General features: G+C 45.0%; 1 long non-coding RNA gene across 8 annotated transcripts in view; it reads right to left on the reverse strand.

Moving 5' to 3' along the window:
* LOC121075898 overlaps positions 1 to 23650 on the reverse strand; it is a 210795-nt gene that overhangs the window by 31082 nt on the left and 156063 nt on the right. For 7 of the 8 annotated variants that reach the window (XR_005823232.1, XR_005823227.1, XR_005823225.1 and 4 more), the window contains one exon: positions 17628 to 19282. The exons of the other annotated variant lie outside the window; for it this stretch is intronic. This is a non-coding gene — a long non-coding RNA (uncharacterized LOC121075898). Of the gene's footprint in view, positions 1 to 17627; positions 19283 to 23650 lie in introns of those variants that run through there. 8 annotated transcript variants of the gene reach the window in all.

Raw genomic sequence — 23650 nt, forward strand, 5'->3', positions numbered from 1 at the left:
CCCCTGCAGAGGCTGCAGCCAGCCATTTTCAGCGTCAAGGAGGCAGGTTTGGAGCCTGCACTTCTTCTTGGGCTGGCACCTCGCTGGGATGCAGAAGTGTCAGCTGGGCTGTAAAAGCCTCTGGTGATGGGAAATGTCTTTTCGCTCTTCTGTATCAACCAGCTGACACCAGGCCTCTCTACCCACTTGGGTCACTGGCTGGGTAGGCAACATGCCTTAGTGGGGGCTGTTTGGAGAGGTTGATTCACCCTGACTGGCACAGTTGTGGCACCTCTGCGTGGGGCATTTACCACCTAAAACCAGGAGATGGGACAGCTGGGCCTGTCAGTAAATTACACTGCACAAAGACAGCTCTGATTCCTGCCCACCCGTCTGCAGGCAGGGCCCTGGCAGCAGCTCCCGTGTCAGTGCTACATCAGCACATTTGCGAGACGCCCGCGCCGCTGCCAACTGGCCCTGCCTGCTCCGAGCAGCAGTTGCGAGCACCTGATGCTGCTGCAGAGAGAATTCGGGCCAGCATCTTGCAGAGTATTCAACAGATCATCACGTGGGAGAGCGTGCCAAGTCCCCAGGGGGGCTGCAGTTCCCTGGAGAGAAATGGCTAGTACATTAAGACCGCTGGCTACTTGAGAGACTTGCTCAGCTCCAAGCCTTGCCACATCTCCCCTGCACTCTCAGCAGCTGGTTACATCCCCCTGCTTCTGCGGGGCACTGAGAGGTGCAGGCAGCAGCTCACCAGCCTCTGCACCCTCCCGTACAGCACACCGCTTGCCCTGCCCGCTCTCCCTGCTTTCCTTCACACCATAGAGGGATCTTCCCCGTGGGCAGCTGCCCAGCCAGCCTCCATGGCTTTGCGCCAAGCAGAAACGTGAGCTGGGAAACTACCTGGTCTTAAATGGTGTGGGTTTAATGAGATTTTTTTTTTATGACCTCTGCAGTAAATTGCCTGTGCTCAGTATTGTGTTTGAGCAAGTAACACCCAGCAGAAATTGTAGCAAGGCAGTAATTGCAGAGTATCTGTCTAAGATCTCCGTGCCATCAGGCACGGATTTTCATTTCATACATTAGTCACAATTTGCTGTCATAGCTCCATATAATCAGTACATTCCTTTTAATGTGTAGAAGGAAAAGGGGGAGGAGGAAAGGGGAACAAAAAGCTGCCCAGAGCTGGGGAAATATGTGGAGCTGCTGTTTGGAAGCCGAATTGTGCATCTTGTGTGGCTCTCTCTGTTACCTCTCCAGATGACCAGAGGCTACATTGCTACTCGAGTCGCATACCTCTTAGCACAAAGTCAGGGATTAAGACAGGAAAAATGTATTTGCATGCCCATTTCTGGAGGGTTTTAGTGAACACTGGGTGGATTATATACCAGATTTTACATCATTACCACTGCCCAAGCTGCAACAACAGCAGATTCCCAGCCATCCTAATGCACACTGTGTTTTTTTCTGGAAAGCTGCTCCTTAGAAATATGGACTCCCAAATGGGATGGGGAGAATGTCTCGCTGCTTTGCTGAGTGATGCCATCTCAATCACATGCACCTACGGCATTAGGTGAATTAGGAGAACGTGGGCTTGTGCTGTGTGATCTTCCTTTGGAGAGGTCATTGGGGTCCTGGAAGGAGAGGGACCTGAAAGGGGCAATCGCTTCTGGCTTTTACTGCTAAAGCAGCCTGTGCTTTGGCTAGCAGGTGACAGGCTGCTGTCATTAGACAGAAAGCAGCTTGGAAAGTCAGAGCTGATGGTCAGAAAAAAAGCCAGCATCATTCCTTCAAACCAGCATCCACAGCTAGAGAAGAACTATGCTCTGGCCCCCATAATCTGAATACTTTTTGGCACAGCAGTTTTAGAGTCAGCAGCTCAGGCTGCAACTTCAGCTGGGAGAACCCGCTTCACTAACAGCCTGTTCTTACACCCTTCTAGTCTGTGCTCATTAGATACTGAGAGTGAGGCCATCGTTCCTGAACCTGCACATCTTGGTCCAGTCTCTAGCTTTTCACACAGCAGAAGAGTGTGCCTTTCGCTGAGATTGTAAAAAGCATTACGATGAATGCCGTGGGATTTTTCACTCATTTGTGTCCACTATCATGAAATCCTAATGCAAAAATCTTCACATTTCAAATAGCGTTTGACTCTTTCTGTTTCTTTTGACAGTCTGCACGGCTGCAGTCAGGAAATTACTGCCTCGCAGAAGTTGGTACCTAGTCCACCGACTCTCTGGGCCCATCTCATGTCTAGCTTGAAATCTGCATAATGAGAAGAAAGACATTTTCCTTGCAATCCATTCTCCTGTTCAAAGCTTCTCATGTGCCAGGTTGTTGTTTTTTAATCACACAAAATGGTATATATTAATGAGCTCTGAAGTTACATAAAGATAGATCTAAAGCATAAAAACACTAATATGCCCTGTAGCATTCAGTGCTTTGAACACAGAATGGCATCTGTGTGAGAGTGTGATTGCATGCAGCTATGGAAACCAGTGCCAGAAAATGAGGAAATGCTGAACAAGTGGTGCAAGATTGGAAAAAACTGGGAACAAAGATATTCAATTTGCATAAAAAGGCCCAGTTCGCGAGCAGCCTGAATTGTGCAACTTTCTGCTTTAAAATGATTATTTTCTAGTTCTGCTGCCAAAGTGTGGATTGTCGATTTCCTGAATGAAAACACTCCCCCCCTCCAGCCCCCAGCAGAAATAAAGGGCAAGCAGGTTCCCGGGTCAGATGTGGCTGTTCCAAATGGGACAAGTTCTGCAAATGTGAATAAGTGCAAGGCCTTTCCTTGTCTTTGCGTCCATCCTGAGCCATTTCCTTCTCATTTCCAGATGGTGCCAATTAAAAGTAAGAACCCCTGCCCTAATGGTTGTTAACAAAACAAGCACAATCTGAGACTTTAATGAGTAAAACTAGAGTCACATAATATGGCCAAGAAAAGCCAAAATGAAAAGAAAGATTGCAGTTGGCAAACACTGTTGCTGGGTCTTAAAATTGTAAAATGCAATGGCCGGAGATTTGGTTTTTAATACTGAGGGGTGCCTTCTACAGCTGAGTTCAGTGGGATTATTTTGGGGCTTAAAGATAAGCGCTTGGATAAACCATTCCAATCAGTGACTGAGGCAGGACTTAAACAGTAAAGCTGGGCCACATGTAATTCATATTAGAAGGTATTTATATGATCTATTATTGAGTTCCTTTTATTAATCAGTAATTGGCAATTAAGATAGCATCCATGCTTTCAAAAAAATAAAAATAAAAATCAGGTATTTCTGTTTAGCAGAGTTTACCATTGAGATGGAGCAAAAACCTCTGGCTAGAAATGGAAGCTGCAAATCAGATACGGATGTTTTAGTTCAGGAGAAGGCAATTAACTATTCTCACCGATTACCTCAGGATATAATGGATGATCTGTCACTTGAAAACCTCACGTTGAGGGTAAGCACCTATCTGGAGAGCATCCTCTAGTGCAGTTGTGTATAACTTGTCTTAATCTGCAGATTCTTGAAAATACTCCTGTGGAGGTTCCAGCTCTTAGGTAGCAAATCTTAGGATTGCCTTGTTTGTACTCGTTACCTTTTCCTGACTCTGCACAAGTAAGTCGTGAGCCCTGAGATTTGTAGACCACAGTCTGAAAAAAAGAAGTAATAATTTTTGCAACCCAAAGTTCTGAAGTTGACAGAAGAATTACTCATTCCCTGGTTTCTGACCATACGGTCTCTAAATCCATAAAGATATGTTGGGACTGTAGTCTAGAGGAGCTAAACTGAGCATATATTGGATAACCTTTTCCTTTAATAGTTTGTTTCTGTGTTGGGAAAAATACTGTGGTATTTTTATACTTCAAAATGCTTGATTTTTTTTGTGTGTGTGTGATCATATTCAAAGCCTGAGCACACACCAGCTGGTAGGATTCTACATCACAACCATGCCCATTACAGCATAAGCCTATTAAAAAAGGAAGGAAGAAATACAAATATTTCAGGCTATTCTTCTATGCCAATTTCCAATATTTGCTTCCCTCCTTCCATGAAGCACCAGCATGGAGCAGAGCAGGTTTAACACGTTTACATCACACAAGATGCTCATCTTCGTATGAAACCTATAGTCTGCTGGCCAAGAGGTGGCACTAACGAAACACACTGTGCTGTAACTAATTAAGAGGGGCGTTTTTTTTCCCCCATCTTCAGAACTAATCTGCACAAATGTTGCTGCACTGAGTACATGACAATAAACAAATCCCAGTTCAAGTTTCTCGGCACACTCTGTACTGTTTGGGCATATGCTGAATCGCGCTTGGACTTTAATAAAGAACTGATGGTTCCACTTGCAAGGGGAGCTGTCACGCTGACATGCAAACCTCTGAGGTTGCCTCTCGATAACTCAGAAATGTTCTTTTATCTGTTTTTCTCTTGCGCTGCTAATTGAGAATTGTGTGAAAATCTGTGTTCAGATGTTTACTCAGGGATGGGATCACCAGACACTTCTGGCTTGAACAAAGAAGAAACATTCATTTATAGCACGAGCTGATGAAGTTCCTCGTTGTTCTAATTCTGCATCAGAATCTAAGGTGACCCTAATCTGCTCCAAGCAGTCTGTGACTCAGCGTGTGTTATAACCATATCCTGCCCAGCTCAGTAGGAGAGGCAATGTGGATGCACACGGAGAGGGGTGCAGAGGCTCTGCAGGCAGGTATCATCAGCTTCACGCAGTGCTCTCTGCAGGTACAACTTCAGGACCTTTCAGATCACAGCAGGGCAGGGACAGAGACGTGGGCTTGTCCCCCATGGCACCATGCCCTGTCAAAGCAGTGGAAACCACACAGCAGGTCTGAAGAGGCTGTAATTACTGTAGGACGTAGGAGATAAGAGCAGTGACGCGGGGTCACACCATCCAGCCCAGTGATTTCAGAGGTCCAGTGACGAGTATGGGGACAGAGCTCGTAAAGGAGAGTATTTTGTGGCACACGCTCCCAGAGGCTTTCTAAACCAAAGGATGCAAGTAGATCATCAAGTGTAACACCCACCAACTTCCAGCTGGAGTCTCCTTCTTAAGCCTCTTATTCCATCCACCCTGAAACCACTGAAGGTTATCATGTGGCTTGGGAAGAAAGCAGACGTGCTCCTAGTCTGTTCCGCAGAGCATAAGCCTCTACAATCACAGGAGAAGATCCAGAGTAAAACCTTAAACTCAAAACTCCCTTGAGGGGCATGCAGCTCTTCACGACATCCACATCGCCACGGAGTCATCTCAGAAATTCATACAGGTCAGACAGCGAGGGGACTCCCTGCTCAGAGTCAACTCCTGCTTCCCAAGCTCCAAGAAGGTAAATCTGGGTATTTCTTCCCATGCCCTGTAGCTTGTACAACTGCCCAGGTTCTTCATTGCTGTTGTATTTGCTTTGTCATTTATTACTGAAGTGAGACAAGGAACACAAGAGTGATTCAGCAGATCACTAAGGAGCAAAAAGAAAAGAACTGTTGTCGTTCTTGCTGAGACAGCTTTAAAATTGGTTTTGTGTGTTTGTGTGTAACTGGACAGAGGGAGTGAGAGTCCCGTAGGTGAGCAGCTGTCAAGAAAAGGCCTCCATTACTGCTGAGATGTCAGGCCAGCGGTCATGGCACAGATGTGCTGAAGCTACTCTGAGTTCCTGCACAGATGTTGCTTGCCAGCACCAGTTCAGAGCCAGCTGCTGTGGATGGCTGGCTACAGGGCTTGAGTTTCCTACAGAAATTCTCTCAGGGTAAATGGCAAAGGTCCTCTGGTTTGGATGGAAACCCTAGTGCTCTGTTCAGATGCAAGGAGTCAGTTTAGAAATCAGATTAATGCTGTATGCAGGGATTTCTGAGCCAGCAAGTTGGGCTGTGCTTCATACTGCAATCAAAGAAATTAGAGGCAACAAAACGTTACATCATCCAGGTCTTAATCCAGATATACACGTACTAAAAATTGTGGCACATGGTTAAATGCTTTGCTAGGTCAGAGACCTAATTTGCTCCCTGTCAGTAGGGCTGTTCTCTATCATGGACATTGTTTGGGCTAATTAGACTGTGCTCCTGGCCATCGCAAGAGCAAAACCCAAGGCATGAATCCTCTGGCACTTCTAAGTGCTGTCAGCATTTTGCAGATAACAACAAATAATAATAACAACCTTTGTGTTTGAGGTCTGCGCTTGGGGTGGTTTCAGGGGTGATCAGATCTGGCAGGAGGATTTCCAAGCCAATCAGGACAGCCCCAGCCCAGTGTGAAAGATGCCCCAGATACAATGCTGAATGCAGAGTTATTTTTGTGCCCTTTTTTACCTCCCCTCTGCCTCCAATTTCTAACCGTTCTCGTGGATCATCCCTCCCCAGTTTTTAGACTTTAAATGCTAAACTGCATCTTCACTAGGTCTGATTTAAGGCTTATGAAGTACATTTGTTATTGCATGACTGATTTGCATACAAAATTAACTTCCATGCACCTACACACAGAGGCTGATGGTTATTAACAAGCTCTCCTGTTCCTGGATTCACCTACTTGTTGCAGCTGGTTTGTAAACTTGTAAGAAAGGGCCCTTCTCGCACCCGTGTGTGCGTGCAGTGCTTAATCTTCTTCCCTCATCAGCACACAAAGGCACCGCTGCAATGCAAACAACATTCATAATGCCATAATGCTTGCTACACGTGCAAATTTGACACATCATTGGGCACATATTTTGTGCATGAAATTCCACAGTCGGCTTGAAGATAACATGCTCCTGCAACATGGTCTCTGCTTTGCTTTCCGAGAGCTAGATTCATTTTTTAACCCAGCTGAAACATTTCCTATCACATAATAAAGACACTGAGGACAATCCTGGGTTAAAGACCAATGCTATCTGGTTTTTAAAAATTAAGGTTTGTCTGCCTCCTTTAGAGTCCTTTGTCTGCCTCCTTTGCAGGCTTTTTAAACTGTTTGCCTGACACGTTTCTCGGGGACTGGAGGCCAGCAGGCCTGGCTGCGAACACTAGGTGGCACTTTGCAGCAAGGAAGGTTAACAGCTTACACAACTAAATGAAAACCTCATTTATTGCCCTCATTCACAGGGCAAGACTTTTTGCTCACCGTGTCCTCACCGCCTCATTGGTCCTAATTCAGCGTTTAGTCCGCAGAGAAAAACCCGATCAGTTCCCAGACAAATTCTCACCTTCACCAAAGGATAAATCTCTGGTGGCATGATTAGTTCATGATGAACTCCAGCTTACATTAATATCAGTCAGACTACTTCGTGCTCTGCCTCAAGTTGCAGCATATGCATGGAGCATCAGTACGATAATTGCTGGGCCAGATACTCCAAAAGCTGTAAAATCTTCCTCCCAGTGAAAAGACAAAGCCGGACCCAGCAATGACCTTGCTGCCACATACCAAAGTGCAGCATCAGGACACGAGGGTGCCACTTCAGGCATATAGATTCTTCCTGCCTCTCCTATAGGGTTGTGTCTGGTGCTGCGTGGATAATTTCAAAAGGCCAGATGTTGCCCTCAGTTCATGCCTGGAATTCGCCAGGCAATGGCACAAGGGAGCAGAGCATGATGGTGCTCCTCACATCCACGCCACAACAGAGGAGAGAAAAAATGGTCCAGCCCCCACAGAGCACACTTCTCCAGGCTCAGCCCTCCCTGAGAGCAAACATACCCCGCATGTGTGTGCACAAGTGTCCTCACGCCTCAAGAAAATGCAGCCACTGCTTCAGACAAGCTGGGCGGAGGACAGATGGCTTTTGGGGGGGGGTGCAAGCTCTTATTTTACTTCAGCCCACTCCGAATCCCAGGGCTGAGCTCCAGGCTCTGCCATGTTCGCTCCCAGGGGGACCAGGAGGAGAGCTCAGCAGTGGGACCACTCACCTTCTAAGACACTGTGATAAAAAGGCAAGTAAAGGGGCAGGTCCAGGCAGCACAGGGGACAAGCGTTTTCCTTTTGCCATATTGAAACAGTGACAGGGAGACACGCAGGTATCTCAGACGCTTCTCCCCAGGTTGGCTGAGGACAAGGAGCTGCCCTTTTCCCTGCTGACTGCTGTAGCTGGTTCGAGGGCCAGCGCTCATGGGAACGTGGCCTCTTTTATTTACCCCCGAGGCTACTCTGGAATAGTAACCCACAGCCAGCCTCAGCCTGCCTTGCAGAGCAGGTACCTGAACGCGGTCCGGAGCATCCTCCTCCTCTCCAGGAAGCTGAGGTTTACCCTACCCTCTGCCCAGTCAGGCCTCCAGGCAGCACCGAGCCCAGTGAGTGCCCTGCAAGCAGGGCAAGAAAGCAGGCTGAGGCCACGGTAAACAACTTGCTGCTATCTATTTAGGTGCAAGGGTAAACTGCCACTGGATACCTGGCAAACGTGACGCACAGGAGGCTTAAGATTGCCTTCAGCACTCAGGTTATCCGTGGGGAGCAGCAAGCGCAGCTGGAGCCCACCCTCCCGGCATTTGGGGCCCTCTGCTGAGCTCTGCCCCACGGCACCTTCCTGGGGGGCTGTGCAGGCTGCGCTGCCACACTTGGGGCAGGGCATTGTGTTCAGGGCAGGCAGGGCAGAGCTGGTGAGCGCAGCCCTACCTCTGGGCAGGCAGAACGGCTGCGTCCTGCTGGGCGGCATGGGAACACTCACACCGTGTGCTCTCCTGAGCCCATGCCCTCCTTCACCCCTTCCTCCAGACATCTCCCAGATGAAATCCAGGGGAGATCTCCCACTGGTGCTGCTTCAACTGTTTTGGAAACCTTTTTTGTTCCTTGTATAGCCATTATTCCTTCATCCTTTTGATAAGGCTTCCACCTCGGCTAACTGTCAGCTGCTGTTACTCACACGGAGCTGCAGCGCTTGGCCTGGCTTGATCTTTCCCAAGGTCTTTCTTAGCTGCTTTCAAAACAGATACGCACCTCCCACCTTTTGTAGCTTTCTCTCTCTTTTCTTTCTTTTAAATAAAAGATATCTACATTTTTAAGTCATCATTATTTCTTTATCCTTTCCTGTCTCCTCACCAAGGTCAGTGCTTCATTGTTTGGAAGTATTTCTTAGCCTTTCCTCCATCAGATCACTGTACGTCTTTTTTCCACAACTACCTGACGGTCTCCAGTCCTTAGCTCCCCTCCAGCGACTTGCTGCAGTCTGTGAACCGGTCAAGCTGCCGAAGAGCAGACTGCACATCTGCACAGCTTCCCCTTATTCCAGGAAGAGCTGAACGATTCTCAAAAACAATTCCAGCTTCTGATGCAGGAATTGATTCCAGCACATATTGCCCTGCTCTAACTCAGTGGTTTGATTTTACATTACTCACCCGTGTTTTGTTCTGCCTCTGGTTAATATTGTTTCCCAGCTCCTCCAACAAACTGTGGGCAAATTCAAGAGGATGTCTGTCAAAGGACTGAATAGAGACCTGATATTGTATCCCAGTCCCACAGCCATGGCTGAACAGCACTGGTAGCTACCACCATGCTGCTGCTGGCCTCCACTGTTGGTGGTGGCTGCATCAGCGACAGCACAGACAATGAAACAGAGGCTGTGATACCGGAAAGGCAGTGCCTATGGCCCAGAGGGGGCCACACATCAGTGGCACCAGTCCAGCACGGGCTCAGCCTGGCTCACGGGCCGGGGAGGGTGAGGGAAAGCTCCTGCTCGCGGTCCTCATGAGGAGGGAGCCACAGAGGGCCCAAGGTGGCTGGGCACGGGACGCCTCGCTACTAACACTGGCACCCAACACTCCCGGCCTCATCCAGTATTGTCTGCGCTGAAAAAGCTTCCAAACCAACCAGACAGCAGATTGCAGCATATTCTTCCATTCTTCCCTCATCACAGAGTATAGCCCTATTAACCTAATAAAGAAGCTTCAATCTCTTTTCAGTTCAGGAGAATTCTCTCCATTGTTTCCAAAGAATTCTTTCTGGATGTACTGCCAAGAGCGTGCGTTTTCTGTTGTGTTCCAAGTTGCTTGAAACAACAAAGAATTATCCTTACAATTAAGATCAGGCTGTACAATTTAGATGTGCGTTAAAAGAGTTATTATTGTCTGCCAGAGATGTATTGTTCTTCCCCATTTAATTTTATTTACTTTTTTTTAGTGGATGCAACAGTTACGCTGTCATTTATCGGAGAAGAAGGAAGCAGCAGCTGCAGAGCTGTATATATAAAATAAACACAATGTGGATGAAGCTATCAGAAGCTCGGCTTTCAAGGAGGAGAGGGGGAGGATTGCTTTTAATAAGATCTTGTGTCAGTAAAGTTGTGAGATGGAACTGCAGGGTCTTACCTATTAAAAACAGGAGTGGGAACAAATTCTTTTATTTAATGGAACAGCAGTGTTAGCCGCATGCATACAGACAGAGGGCTTAATTTAAAAAGTAAAAAGCAATTTGGTCATTCATGTTCAGACTTTGGGCACTCCACAGAGCATGCCAAACACACTCACTTCTTTTTAACCCTTTGGCTGCAAGGCCTGTACGGTACGGAAGAGGCAAAGCCATGGTGCATTTGTTGAGCTGAACAGAACTGTTTTCTCCCTCGAGGTGCTGGGGAGGCAGCCAGCTGATCCCTGGGAACGGCAGGTGGGAGGCAGGCGGCCTGCTCCCAGCTCTGACACGGCTTTGTTGTGTTAGCTTGCGTGAATCGTTTCGCTTGCCATCGGTACGCACACAGATGCTGATGCTATCAGTGGCTGCTGCTTGTTTGTTTATTCATCTGTACTAAAACCAGTGACTAGGAAGCCCCAGCAACCATGAGAGCACCCAGACCAGAGCGCTGTACGAGAGCCAACTGCAATTGTACTCTGCGAGTTTGCAGCCGAGTGCCACAACATCGCATGCCGTGACATGAATCTGCCCCATCCCTCACAGGCTCACGCAGCAGCGGGTTGTACTAGCTTGGAAGGATGCCTAAATCGCTCTGAGGCTGCACTCACACAATGAAACGTCTGTCCTGAAACCAACAGAGGCAACTGCAGACGTGGGCTCGGTGGCTCAACCCGCGCTGCACAGCGTAAGGGGGTCGGTGACTCTGGGGTGTCCTGTTTAGGAGGTCCGTGCACCTCGTGTGGTGCATCCAAGCAGAGGGGGACAGGAGCCGGGTCAGCCAGGCATGTAATAGGGTGGATGAACATCCTTATTGCAGGTGTTTTAGAATAAAGCTGAAACCATTTTGTAATACAACAAGATTCAGGTGATAAGAGTAATAACAGACACGCTCCTCCACTGCACCGTGTCTGTTCAGGCAGCAACCTCACTGCAGCTGGAGCCAAACTAGCTCCGGACAACTCTGAACCAACCAACTGCGGCTGTATTTTCATAAACATGCAAACAGACACACACACACAGAGCTCTATTGCGAGCATTATTTCATTAACAGCATAATTGTGCAAAATAGGTAAGTATTTTCTGTAATTGCATAATCAGCATATAATTATATAGGGCAGAAAATATAAACATAAATTAAATAGGTGAATGCATTTATTACTCAGATATAAATTTAAGTGGTAACTGAAATCACGCCACTGTGTACGTGTGTGTAATTAATAGAGCACTGCAATGAAAGATGTTGTATTTATATAACTACCTGATAGAGCTACGGCCACCTTTGCTCTAAGACACAGATTGCAGTGATGCTGCTTACAGAAGCATCAAAAGACTCGAGCCATGCAGCTGCATTTGAGGCCTGCCGCCAGCATGAGGGATGTCTCCTTCTCACTCCGCTGAAAATTTAACAGCAATAATAAAAGGAAATAGGTACAGCTTCTGCTTTGCAGCCGCATGTGCACGGCGAGGCCTCATCGTGCACGGAGACCAGCGACTCCATCTGCCCACATGGAGAAGTGGGAATGCAGCTGATTACACAAACTCCTCTGAGGCACAAAGAACTGCGCTGGGAAGTCAGAGGAGAAAGGGCTTTTCTTCCTAGTTCAGCCACAGGCCTTCGCTAGCTGCCTACCTCCTTGACTTAAAGCATGGCAATAGTGGGTAAAACAGAGGCAGCCAGAAGTGGTGTTGTTTTTTAAGATGCCGCACTTTGAAATGACGTCTTACGCTAGAGAATATGAAATCACCACCTAGACCTCTTAGAGCCAGTAACCCAACCTGACAAAAAGTAGTATGGAAATTCTGATAGAAAAGGTGCTTAGATCATTGACCTCCTTTCACTCCTGCTTCTGCTTATGTGAGCTGTAGTTGGCCACTGGAGGCAGATTTAGGTCTCTAGGGTTTTATGTCTCATCTAGAAGAGCCATATTCCAGAAAAACAAACCCATTAGCCCAAGCATCTTCCAAGAGAAATGTTTTATCATATGGAACAGCTCAGGGATTCAGCCTTCAATGAGGACTGTGCTTCGATCACAGATGGGATCTTGGGAACTGCACTAAATCACAGATGGTATATTTTTTCCTATAATTCACAAAACGGGCTATTTCCACTGCTTGCCGTTTTTTTTCCCTTCTCTGATTTTTATATTTTGCACATGGCAATTGCAAACATAGATACAATTTTTTAAAAGGGCCCTTTAAAACATTTTCTTTTAATGATGCATGTAATCTTTTCGTGCTCAGTACATCTAACACCACCATGTCATCCTTTTCAGAAATTAAAACATAGTTAATTCTAATAGGATTGGGTTTATGGTTCATATGTTTTGCTTCTTTATATTCGGTGTCATTTCTATTTTCTTGGATAAGCTCGAAATTCCCTTGTTATCTCTTGAAATATTGTGTCAGCCACGAGCTACTTTCTAGACTGAGACATGGCAGCCTCTGCTGTTGCCCACTCTTGGGCTGCAGGAAACTAGCGGATCACACATTTGTACTCCTTACAGTCTGTGTTATCTTAATTCTGAATCATCACCAGCTCAAGAAAGCAGCACAGCCCAAATTCACCCTGTCAAACCTTGGCCCTTTGCTGGGGCAATGTACTCAGGCACCCTACAAAACCCCTGGGCAGTCAGAGGAAGAGGGTGGAAGGAGGGAGGGGAGGAGAGGGAGAGAAAGAAGCACCCCAGCCATCAGCGAGTCGCTCTTTGGAGAAGCTTCTCTCTCTACTGTCTATACAAGCAGCCTAAGGCAGGCAGGTACTTCACCCAAGTTGGGGAAGGGAGAGGAATTTGGACATCCTCCAAACAACTTAGTCTTAAAACATAAAACAACAGATGGAAACAGAGAGATATGGGGGTCCACAAACAGTCAATGAGATTGTGATAGGAGTTTGTGTAACGCACGCCAGTCTCTGCAAATCAGTGCAGAGCCTCTTCCGAGCTGCTAAGTGACAGCAAAAAAAGCCAAAATTACATTTAATACTTGCCTGAAATTGCTTCATTGTTTTCCATGTAAACTGCTGCTATAGCTGGCACAAAGGTTTTATTTGTTTGCTGGTAGGAGAGGAGGACAGCCTATACAATATGAATAAGAGAAAAGGTAGCTATGAGCAAATCTCCGTTCAGCCACGATTCAAAAGATTTAGAGCTCCACATGTTGATAGCAGCATAGAAACAACCGGGCTCCCACCAGCAGCGTGCTGCGATCCAACCTCTGGGGATCCTTTTCTATATCCATTTAACTTTTCCACCTCATTTGCTATCACAAGCTGCGCAAATGCTGTTGTCATTTTGTTTCTGTTTTGTATTTACTGATGTTATCAAATATTACACTTCACTGGAGGGTAATCTAGACAGCATTGCATGCCCTCTTCAGTACAGAGCTGCCCAAACATTCGTGTGTCAGCCCCAAAGCCAAACAGCGAATCAACCAAAACGCTGTGCAAGTCAATGAGAATCTTTCCACCAGGCTTTGAATCAGCCTTTTTGAGAGTATTTCTAATTCACGTTAAATCAGGATTGAATAATCCTTTGGCAGTGACAGGAGCTCAGGGTTGTCGCAGCATGGAATCACATTCAGGCAGAGTTCAGGGCTGCTTGGCTGAATGTGTAGCCAGGCTTTCAGTGCTTTGTGCTGATTTTTCTCACTCTCAGGAAAAGTGCTCAGCAATCTCCCCAGGTCACAGCCAAAGATCTTGACCTGCTAAAGAACAGCACCAAATCCACCATCAATGCTTCTGCCTGAAATGTGATCACACTTAGGAGCACTCTAACTGCACAAAACTCATGACCTCACACCAAGTCCTTGCCAACGCACCTCTCTCACACCCTGCCTTTTTCTGTGACCCAGAGCCATGGGACTTTGTGGGCTATGGGTTGTTTCTGGAAAGAATCTATCGGCCATGCGTTCTGCTCTTCATTTACCATATTTTTGTTGTTGGCTTCCAAGTTTTCCACAGCTTCCTGTGGCTTTCTCCACTATTTAAATATGCACTTGTGTGAAATAATATTTCTTTGTGTGTGACTTTTTTGGACTCTACTGGTTTCCTGTTAATGTGCTCCCTCTCCCAAGTCTCTCTGGTGTCAAAGTAGTGCTGTACTACCACTCCAGTTGCCTTCCTGGCTGACAACATGAGAAAACATGAGGAAAGGGGCATGCGCTTGTATTTTTCACAGACCCAGGATGCTAAGTAGCCAGAGAAAAAGGGCATGTGAGGGACATCGTTCTGACTGCATCTCAGAAATGTCCCCACGAGGGAGCTCCACAGCTGGAATGGATCCTGCTCCTGGGTTTTAATGCTCACGCAGCCTTTCCCATACGGCCCAACTATTCAGCCTTTATGAGACGGAAGTGGATATGAGCCTAAACACTAGAGATGTAGTGAGTTTGTAGTCACACCACACATGATTTAGTGAATAACTGATGCAAGGCAAAAAGATGGCAGAGCTCTGTGATCTAACAGCTGTGCAAACAGGCTAGAGAATTTAAAATTCAGGAAGCTGTATCTGCAGGAAAGCATTTAAAAAAAAAAATCCCTAGTGCCACATCTGGTGGCATCAAATTGTCATTATGACATGGTATTTAAGATGATTTAATGGGTTTATTGCTGAGAAAGAACCTTGGAGTTTGCTTAAACTACTATGCATTAAAAGGATGTAACTCTTTAAATGATATTCTGACAAAGTACTGCCTAAACAGTTCATTATCTCCCAGGAATACACACGTATGTATATCAGCATGTGTTATATGGCAGATCAATAGACAGGAAGACGAATACAGCTTCTATCTACACGCACGTGTATTTAACAACATACTTCAGCGGCCTCACGTGTTGCAGGAGCTATTTTTTTGGAAAAATGCATTCACTCCCCTTTGTCCTTCGCTCTTCTACCCCTCATACATCCATATAGCAGGCAAGATTTCTGTCCACCTTAATTACTTCTCACTTATGGCACTGAATCAATGGGTGGTTTTGAAACAAAGGATTTAGCTACTAAAAACAGCCTGGCAAAGTGTCTGGGAAAGGTTACTGATTATAGATGACTTCTAAGAAAAGGTGTCGAGGAAAAGAAAAGGTGTCTCTTTTCTTGCTGAATAATTTTAATGTGACTTAGTGTTTCTTTCACCTTTAGTTCCCGGAACAGTTCTCATTTCCTCTGAATGTTCTGACTCTTATCTCAGGCCCTTTCAGCTTGTTGATTTTTAAATTCAATCTGGCTAATTCAAATTCAAGGCACACTGCTCCTGAAGTCTTTCACCGTCCCCTGATTCCACAGAAGGGGGCTGTTAATAGTATGGGGTTTTGTCAGTGAGGAGTGGCGCAAACTTCCTTTTACACTTACTCCTTTCATACTAGATTGACACAACACGTTGCAAGCTAGTCAGACAATCTTGCTGTAGGTGTCTAACTTGGGTGATTCTCTCTCTGTGACTGCACACAGAACGCAGGTTTCCAACGAAAGGTGTTCTGATGCACACCTCAGATGCCTTACGTGAACAATAAAGAACATCACCTGGGAAATGACATGACAGAGCAGATTTGCCTAACTGGACATATTCCTGAATAATCCATCGAGTCACCAGGAGCTTTTCCATCATCTATGGCAATTTTCCTCCATCAATGCATTTGCCTTTTAGCGTTTGAATAAACTGTCAGAGCATAGTCTGCCTCTGCTAGCCAACCCTGTGTGCATGTAAAATGAAAGCGAAAAAGGCAGCTTTTCACTGATCCAGGCACAATTAACAGTTCAGACACCTAGAGTGACCTAGCATGGAGCTCCCCATGTCCCAGGTGAGCCATCACCGACCTTCTCAGTACACGCCAGGTTTATGAGGGGATGCCCACCACGCTGCCGGGCACGGCTCCATTGAGCTGAGTCCCTGCTGCTGACCCTCCTCTGTGCAGTCCCACCACACAGGCAAAGCCAGCTTGCAGACAGCTCTTACTGACAGTCTGCCCTATAGCATTATGCTGCCTGTTTACATCTCTGACTTGAATTTTTTATGTATCTATAACAAATTATATTTATTTCTTTTCTTTCCCCCTTGTAAAATCCAGCTCTTACAAGGCAGGAAGGAAGCTGGAGTTTGTTTCCTCTGAAAGTAAGTCATCTTCATTTCAAAACTGAAAGGGGTCTTCAACAGCCAAAGGGCTGGTTTTTCTTTCTCTCTCTTTTTTTTTTTTTTTTTTTTCAGTAAGAGTTTGATAGTGAATAATTGTAAGAGGGAAAAAAAAAATCACCTCAGGTTGTATATTGCCACTTCCTCTTGCATTGCAGTTAATGCAAACCTTTGATTAGCCTGCTGAAGAGACCACACATTCAATAATTTGAAGCAAAAGGTTAATGGTGTTATTACAACTATTATCCCTTTTAAAATCATTATCCTCTTGTTTTTTATGTCTATATTACCTTCACCTTTCCATGAACCCACTTTACCAGCTGTTTCCCTCTGTCATAAAGTTTGCTGAACATCATCCTAGGAATAGGATAAATGCCATGTTTTATCAATCAAGCCTAAGGGAATTCTCAGCTTCTCATAAACCCAAACTGTAAAGGGAGACTATTACAAAGTTTCTATTTTGATTTTTAAATTGGCCATGAGTGAAATATACAGTTAATGTCAAGGTGCAAAATGCTGCAATTAAGACACCATTTTTCTTGGGAAGTTTTACAGATTAGCAAAGTATGAAAACTGGAGACTTAGAAGAGACAAATCAATTGTAATTATTTTTAAATTGGTTATTTGTTAGAAGGATAAATAGTCCCAAGCAAAAAATGCCCAGAATGACCAAAATGAAGATAAAGAAAATGCACAAAGCAGAGGTGATGAGTCCGATTCTAAAGCATCTTCCCAACTTAGGCATTTAAATTGCATAGAGTGTCAGGAAGACTTGTGCTCCTGTCCCTAATATTAGAAAATGTGGGTTAAATTCCTAAAATTTCAGAGTGAGATTGACCTCTGAATGCATGGCAGTGTCCGAGACATTTGAAAATGCTCCCTTCCCTCCAGAGACACTAAGATGATTCAGATTGTCTAACTTCAGCCACCTACACTTGGTTGCTCTATCAATATTTGAGCTAAGTCTTTGCTCTTTATAAGAGAGAACTTCTTGGTGCACTTTCTTTTTTTCTTTTTCTCTTTTTTTTTTTTTTTTACAGTTGGCATCTTCTGTAATCCATTTCCACTTTTTTTCAGATCCTGCAGACACCATTAGTCAGCATCCTTATTGGTTATATATTGAGTCCAGGGTCTAACAGTGGGCCTGGAAGAGCTTGTCTACAAGGAAGCAATTTCCAGTTTGCTTAATTAAGTAAAAAAAATGAAGCATGAAAGAAATGAAAGGCCTTAAAACAATAAAATTTTTTAAATGCTCAGTCTTCTGAATGCCAAATAAAAATGACACTTTTTTTAGAATTTGAAAAGAATCTGTTAATGATAATACCTCTACATGAAAATACCTTCCTTGGAGAATGGCAACAGCACAGCATTTACTGAGCTCTTAGTAAAATAAATGAAGTGCTCTGTGATTGCTTCCTTTGAACACGGAAAAATACAGGTAGCGCATACTAATGTTTTTCAACAATAGTGTCTATCAGGGAAAAGCTTTGATCTGTACAGATATTTAAGCAGAACAAAATGTAGGCTTCGCCTATGCCACTTTTATAATCATGGATGCACAGGAGAAGTTAATGCCGGTATAACTTATAGCGTTGCTGGCAGCAGAAATGAGACATTTTCTTTTTCTCATTTTTAAATTCCAAACATTTGGCTACCAACTTCTGCATGGTAATTCAAGAACAAAAAAGGGAAATTTTTGCCACGTGAAAGATGCAATAAGAGGCAAATTCCCACTACGAAAGACCCGTGATTGACGTGGTCTTGTCATTATCATTGAAAATAATCTTCCAGTGTGTTATAATGACAAGAGGATGTGTAATGTTATTCTGATACAAGAAAAGACTGTGTACATCCATTGATCCAAAGAATTCTAATTCACCCCACAGAGGAAGACAAGAATCACTACAGCAGGCAGTTAAAAGTCCGTCTAGACCGGTATCCTGGCTCTGACAATGCCTAATACTTCATATTTCAGAAGAAAATGTCAAAATAGGAGCCCCATTGTGAGCATTTCTAAAAATGAACAGTATTAATAGTAAGTGTGTTCTTATCTCCCATGCTTTTCACCGCTAGCCGACCATTATTGGCTTCCACAACAATAGTTACTGTAGCAAGTGAGTTTTATGTGCTCTTCTTTTATATTTATGCATATATGCATAGCTGCATATATACGTGTGTCTATAACACACAGATAATGCATACACATGCAATAACTGAAATGATAATAAGTCCTAACATTTAAGAATTCATGTGCTTTTTTTAAAAGAAAATGCAAGCTTAACCAGGTATTGTCAGCCAAGCTTTTTCATTGCTGTTTTAATCACAGCTTGAACTAGTTAACAAGAAATTTCTCCAATAAATGTTTAAATATTTTAAATGTGGTTAGCTCACTGATGGCTTTTAAAAAAGACACCTGGTAAAGTTTAAACACAGAATTCCAGGTTTAGGGAAATGGACCTCACGATAAGCGACATAAAAGATTCAACTTTTTCAGCTTTCAAAGGAAAGGTTTGTGAGGGTAGCTAGAAAAAAATAGCAAGAAAAATAGCTAGAAAAATTAGATCTCTAGAAAAGTCCACATTCAGCAGTGTGATTTGATCTGATCTCATACAAAGCGGCAAAACAATGATTTGCTATTTAGAATATAGCATTAATAATTTCTACTTTGAATTGAGACATAGTTCCTTGCAGCTAGCTGAATAAAATCAGAGGTGACTAGAAAGAATAATGGTGTTGCCATCTCCCGGTACCTTCATATGAAATTCAGTGTCTTTCTAGGCTACGTGCTCTGATCCAGTGTTTGTGACAGTCTTTGCTTGCATGCACATGAAGGGGAAGCGCGATGTGACTCCAATCATCCCGGTCTCCCCAGGGCCTATGAAATGAATTGAGAGATTCAGATTCCCTTCCATAATGGGACACGCTCATAAAAGGTGCGGCTCTGCCCTAAGACAATAATTAGATTTTGTGCCCTGCAGCATCAGCTGGTTACCAGTAAATGTAAGAGGATTTTTTTTTCCCCCCAAGTTTGTCAGTCAGTTTCCATCAGTGGGGGTGTTCTACCTGCCTTTTTGAAGGGGAGGCAGGAGCTCCATGTCCTCTCTTGTGGCAGCAAGAATATGCTTACAGGTTCAAGGTTGTTTTGGTCACCAGGTTTTAGGGAAAGAAGGTGTTTCAGAGTACGCTTGGTTTTCTGCCTTCTGCCATCCAGGGCTGATTTCTTGGTAGGACCACACGGGGAAACCCACCTCCCCAGACCTTACCAGCGCAATGCCGTGCTTACCTCCATTCCCTTCCTGTGCTAGGCACTCAAGTACATGATGAAGGAAACACCACCTTGGCCTTTAAGTTTGATATAAAGTACTCAAGGAAAACTTAGTAGCTTGTGCTATTGGGTAGGCTTGACTAGATGGCCTGAACTCTGGGCAGTTCCTACAAAACTCCAAACCCTTCCTCGGTGTTACAAGGAAAAAGGTTCCATGTCATGGAACTCCAAGCTACTCCAGGGTTATGAGGTAGAGTATCTGAATGTGTTTCTACAACACCCCTGACATTATCCTTTCACTTGTAACATCCAACAGTCTGACATCAAGCATAAACACCTCGTGACACATGTATCTATTAAGGACCTGTGTGGGTCTACATGGCAAACCATGCTGAAAGAGCCAGATAAGCCAAGTAACACTGTTATAAGTTAAAGCATGCGTTCCCATTAGCAGAGCTCAACTGTGATCCCGAGCTGCTTCCTGTCCCACCAACCACTCATGTTATCTCAGGCTGCCGACACCACTTCCCATCCACGGTAGCTCTTACTCTACATTCCCTCTTGGCATAAAGCGTTCCAGTATCTCCATTTTCTGCTGAAGTCATCCCTTTCCTAAGCCTGGGCAACAACAGCAGCAATCAGAAAGGGTGTTGTGAAAAAATCTGCTTCACACGAACACAGCCGCAGTTGTTAATGGCTGCACTGCGGGACCATGCTGAGAGCCACGGATAGCCTCAAGGGAGGCTTCTTCAGCCAGCCACTGTCCAGCAAACAGCACGCTGGGAACCGTCTTCTAGGTGCTGGATATGGCTTCTGTGTTTTGCAGCGATATGAACCCACGTCATTGCTTGGTGCAAATTGCTAGGGCTGAGGAGTCACCACAACACACATATTCCTGTTTACAAGAGTGCTCTAACAAAAGATGAGTTCGATCCAGACTTGCATTTCCCTTCAGCGTGATGTACTCTGTATGAGATTTGGGTTCATCTCAAGTTCAAGTTTTTTCAGTCTAGTATAAAAAAAAAATGCGCTTTACAAGCCATCAAAACCCTCAAGTTACAGCCAACAGTAGGAAACAGCTAAAGCAGCACATAAATAAGAACACAAATTAGTTTGTTAATTCCCCTTTCACTTTCTGGTTATTCATTCCGTCGAGCCTAAACACCAAACCGTGAACCACACATGAATAATGCAGTTTGCTGCTTCAGAGTTGGTTCAACAGGAGAAATCTGTATCCTCCCTCTTTGTCAGATATTTATAGGAGTATTTCTGAACACCTTGCTTTGAAATGCAGAGGGGTACACTTTACATTGTAGGAAGCTCTTCCTCCAGAGAAGCACTTCCAGAAGGCCACTCTAACTGTGCTGGCGCCAATAAGCCCTATAAATCCTTCTGTCCTCAGGGGACAGCAGGATGAAGGAGGTTCTAACCACATCCATTTTTCTCTACTCATGCTCCTTGGCAGAGCCTGTAGTAGCTGTAAAGATTCAAGCCACCCTCAAGCAGCCCTATGCTGCCCTAGAGTGCTGGATTCAGATCCCTTTTATGTAAGGAACCAGCCACAACAGATCCTGCAATCTGACCCATTACACAAATATCTAAGCAAACAGCAGGTCACTCCAGTGTTTCTTACCTGTGCATGAAACAGCACGATGGTTGGTGACATGCCGGACTGCAGCCCCAGTGTGTTGGGCTAGGAACTGGGACGGAGATCCTTGTCCTGGGGCAGGAGTGCTCCTGCCACCCCCCAAACTGTTCACCTGCAGGCGAGGGCGAACGTGGCTGGCGCTGTGCTGCACTCAAGGAGGAGACAGTTCTTGAAGTTTGCACAACTCGTCTCTAAGCCCAGCCCCTCGAACCAGGGATGAGATGCACTTCTCCCACATCCTGAAGGTAATCGTAGGAAGGGGCTACATGAGGCAAGCACTCAGTGCATGAGCCTGGACATGCTAGGTCTCAGCCACCCGCGAACGCAACCTACTCTGCTCCCTTGGCCGATTTCCAACCTTGGCCGCCTCTTGTCACGTATGATTTTCCATTTCCAGACGTAATCTTGTATTAAGTAAGACCGGTCTTTGGCCTTCAAGGGGATTCTGCTTTGTCTGAAGGACTGTATGAAGAAACACCTGCCAAGATAAAATGCACGTATTTATGGAGTCCTTGGCCAGCGTAGCAGTACTGGCTTTTCTAAATGTGCCACGTCCAGCCTGACTCAAAAATACACTCACGGGTGTTAACGCTTTGGCAGTGGTGACATATCAGACTGTGCTTGCAGCAGCAGTTGGAAAAGCATCTCTGGCTTCTTGCAATCTCCTATGTGTAAATGTCACTTAATTGTCTAGAAAAATTTGGCTGACCTTTCAATTACTGGTAATAGAATAAAAGCAATAGAAGACTGTACGTGACAGTGAGTGTCACCAACACCCAGTTGTCACCTTCCTGTGCTGATTGGAGCACCACAGAGAATTCACACTACCATTCCAGGGATGCGTTTTTGGCACAGCACTGATAAAGGAACTCACTGTAAAAGGCCAGGAACTAGGAAATGAAAGGAACAGTCCCTCATCCTTCCCTGTCCTGACTCTTTAAAACAAACCCAGAAAGAGGATTTCTGAATATCTGCAAAAAGGCCTTATGTTCTGAGGGCTTTTGTGGAACCTGAAAGAGCCCATAATACTTGCTTTCAGGTGTAGACATTGCTCTCTTCTGTAACTGGTTTCTAATGCCTGTCAGACCACAGAGGTGTTGACTGTTTACAGATAGATGTCCAGGTGCAGGGGCAAAACCCTCCTGACCACGCAGAACAAAGGTCAGTATGGGTTTACACGCCGTTTTGAGACCTGGGCCAGTATATATGGTTAGGACAATGGTTAACACAACTGTTGTTGAGGGCGTTTGTGAGACCCTCGTTAAGGTAATGCCTTTCTCATGGCTCTCCCACTGAACTATACTGCATGTAGTCACTAGTGGTGTCTGTCATGTTTGGTACTGGATAAGAAAGACACCTGAATGGATGTTATAGTACAGCATCTCACATAAATCCACAGTTTGTAATGTAGCTGTTAGCAGACACTTCTCAAAGCCCTCTTCTAGGAGCAGAAATACTGTTCTCTCTGAACTGCCAGGCTGTTGATTAAGATCAGAAAGGTTTAACCGGCAACCTCCTAGTGCTGGTGCATGACTCATGATTAGAAGTGTTGGATCAGCGTAAGTAAGAAGTTGTCTTTAGTAGGAAGAGGACAGCAAATGCTGACCACGTTTTCCACTTCCTTCCACTCACAGCTTGGCTCCCTGAAAAATAGAGATGTTCCTGGCAGAAGTCACTCTGGCTGAGACCACTTCTCCTCTTGTATCTTCCACAAAATATGATTAATCAGGCGTCCTCCCCTGTGTGCATACTTGGGATCCATACCTTCAAAAATTCCTCTGCCAGGCTCAAGCCCTGATAGCCTATTTTCAGTGTGCGTACTGAGATGATTTGCAACTAATGATTACATCTAGAAACTTAAGCTGCCAGATCCCTCTAAATTCAGTGATCTGATTACAAGAGTCAGTTAACCATCAGAGCTAGGATATTACCAGCTGCTGCAGAAAGATGTTCTTCTAGTTCCTTCACCTTCACGATAAGAGCTGATCACAGCCTCATTGCTAGAGCTGATCACAGCTTTGAGGGCACGCTCAAGTGAGACCTTTCTTTCTGCATTCTTTACTCTTACAGGAGAACTTGTGTGTTAATTAGCTTGCTAAGGCAGCTAGTTCTTACATAGTCCTGAATAAAGTGGCAAAATAAAAATAGAAAGGATAATCAAGCATTTGAATCTCTCTTGCTCTTTCTCACATACACCCACACACATGCATCCAGTCACACACGTACACCCATACTGTCTGAGTGTTCATCTGCTGTTCCTTCCTTCCTTATGGCTTATCAGATACTAAAATAGTGATGTGGTAGTTTCCATCATTCATGCTATGACTTCA

This window comes from Cygnus olor, chromosome 11 (assembly GCF_009769625.2).
Source record: "Cygnus olor isolate bCygOlo1 chromosome 11, bCygOlo1.pri.v2, whole genome shotgun sequence".
NCBI lineage: Eukaryota > Metazoa > Chordata > Aves > Anseriformes > Anatidae > Cygnus > Cygnus olor.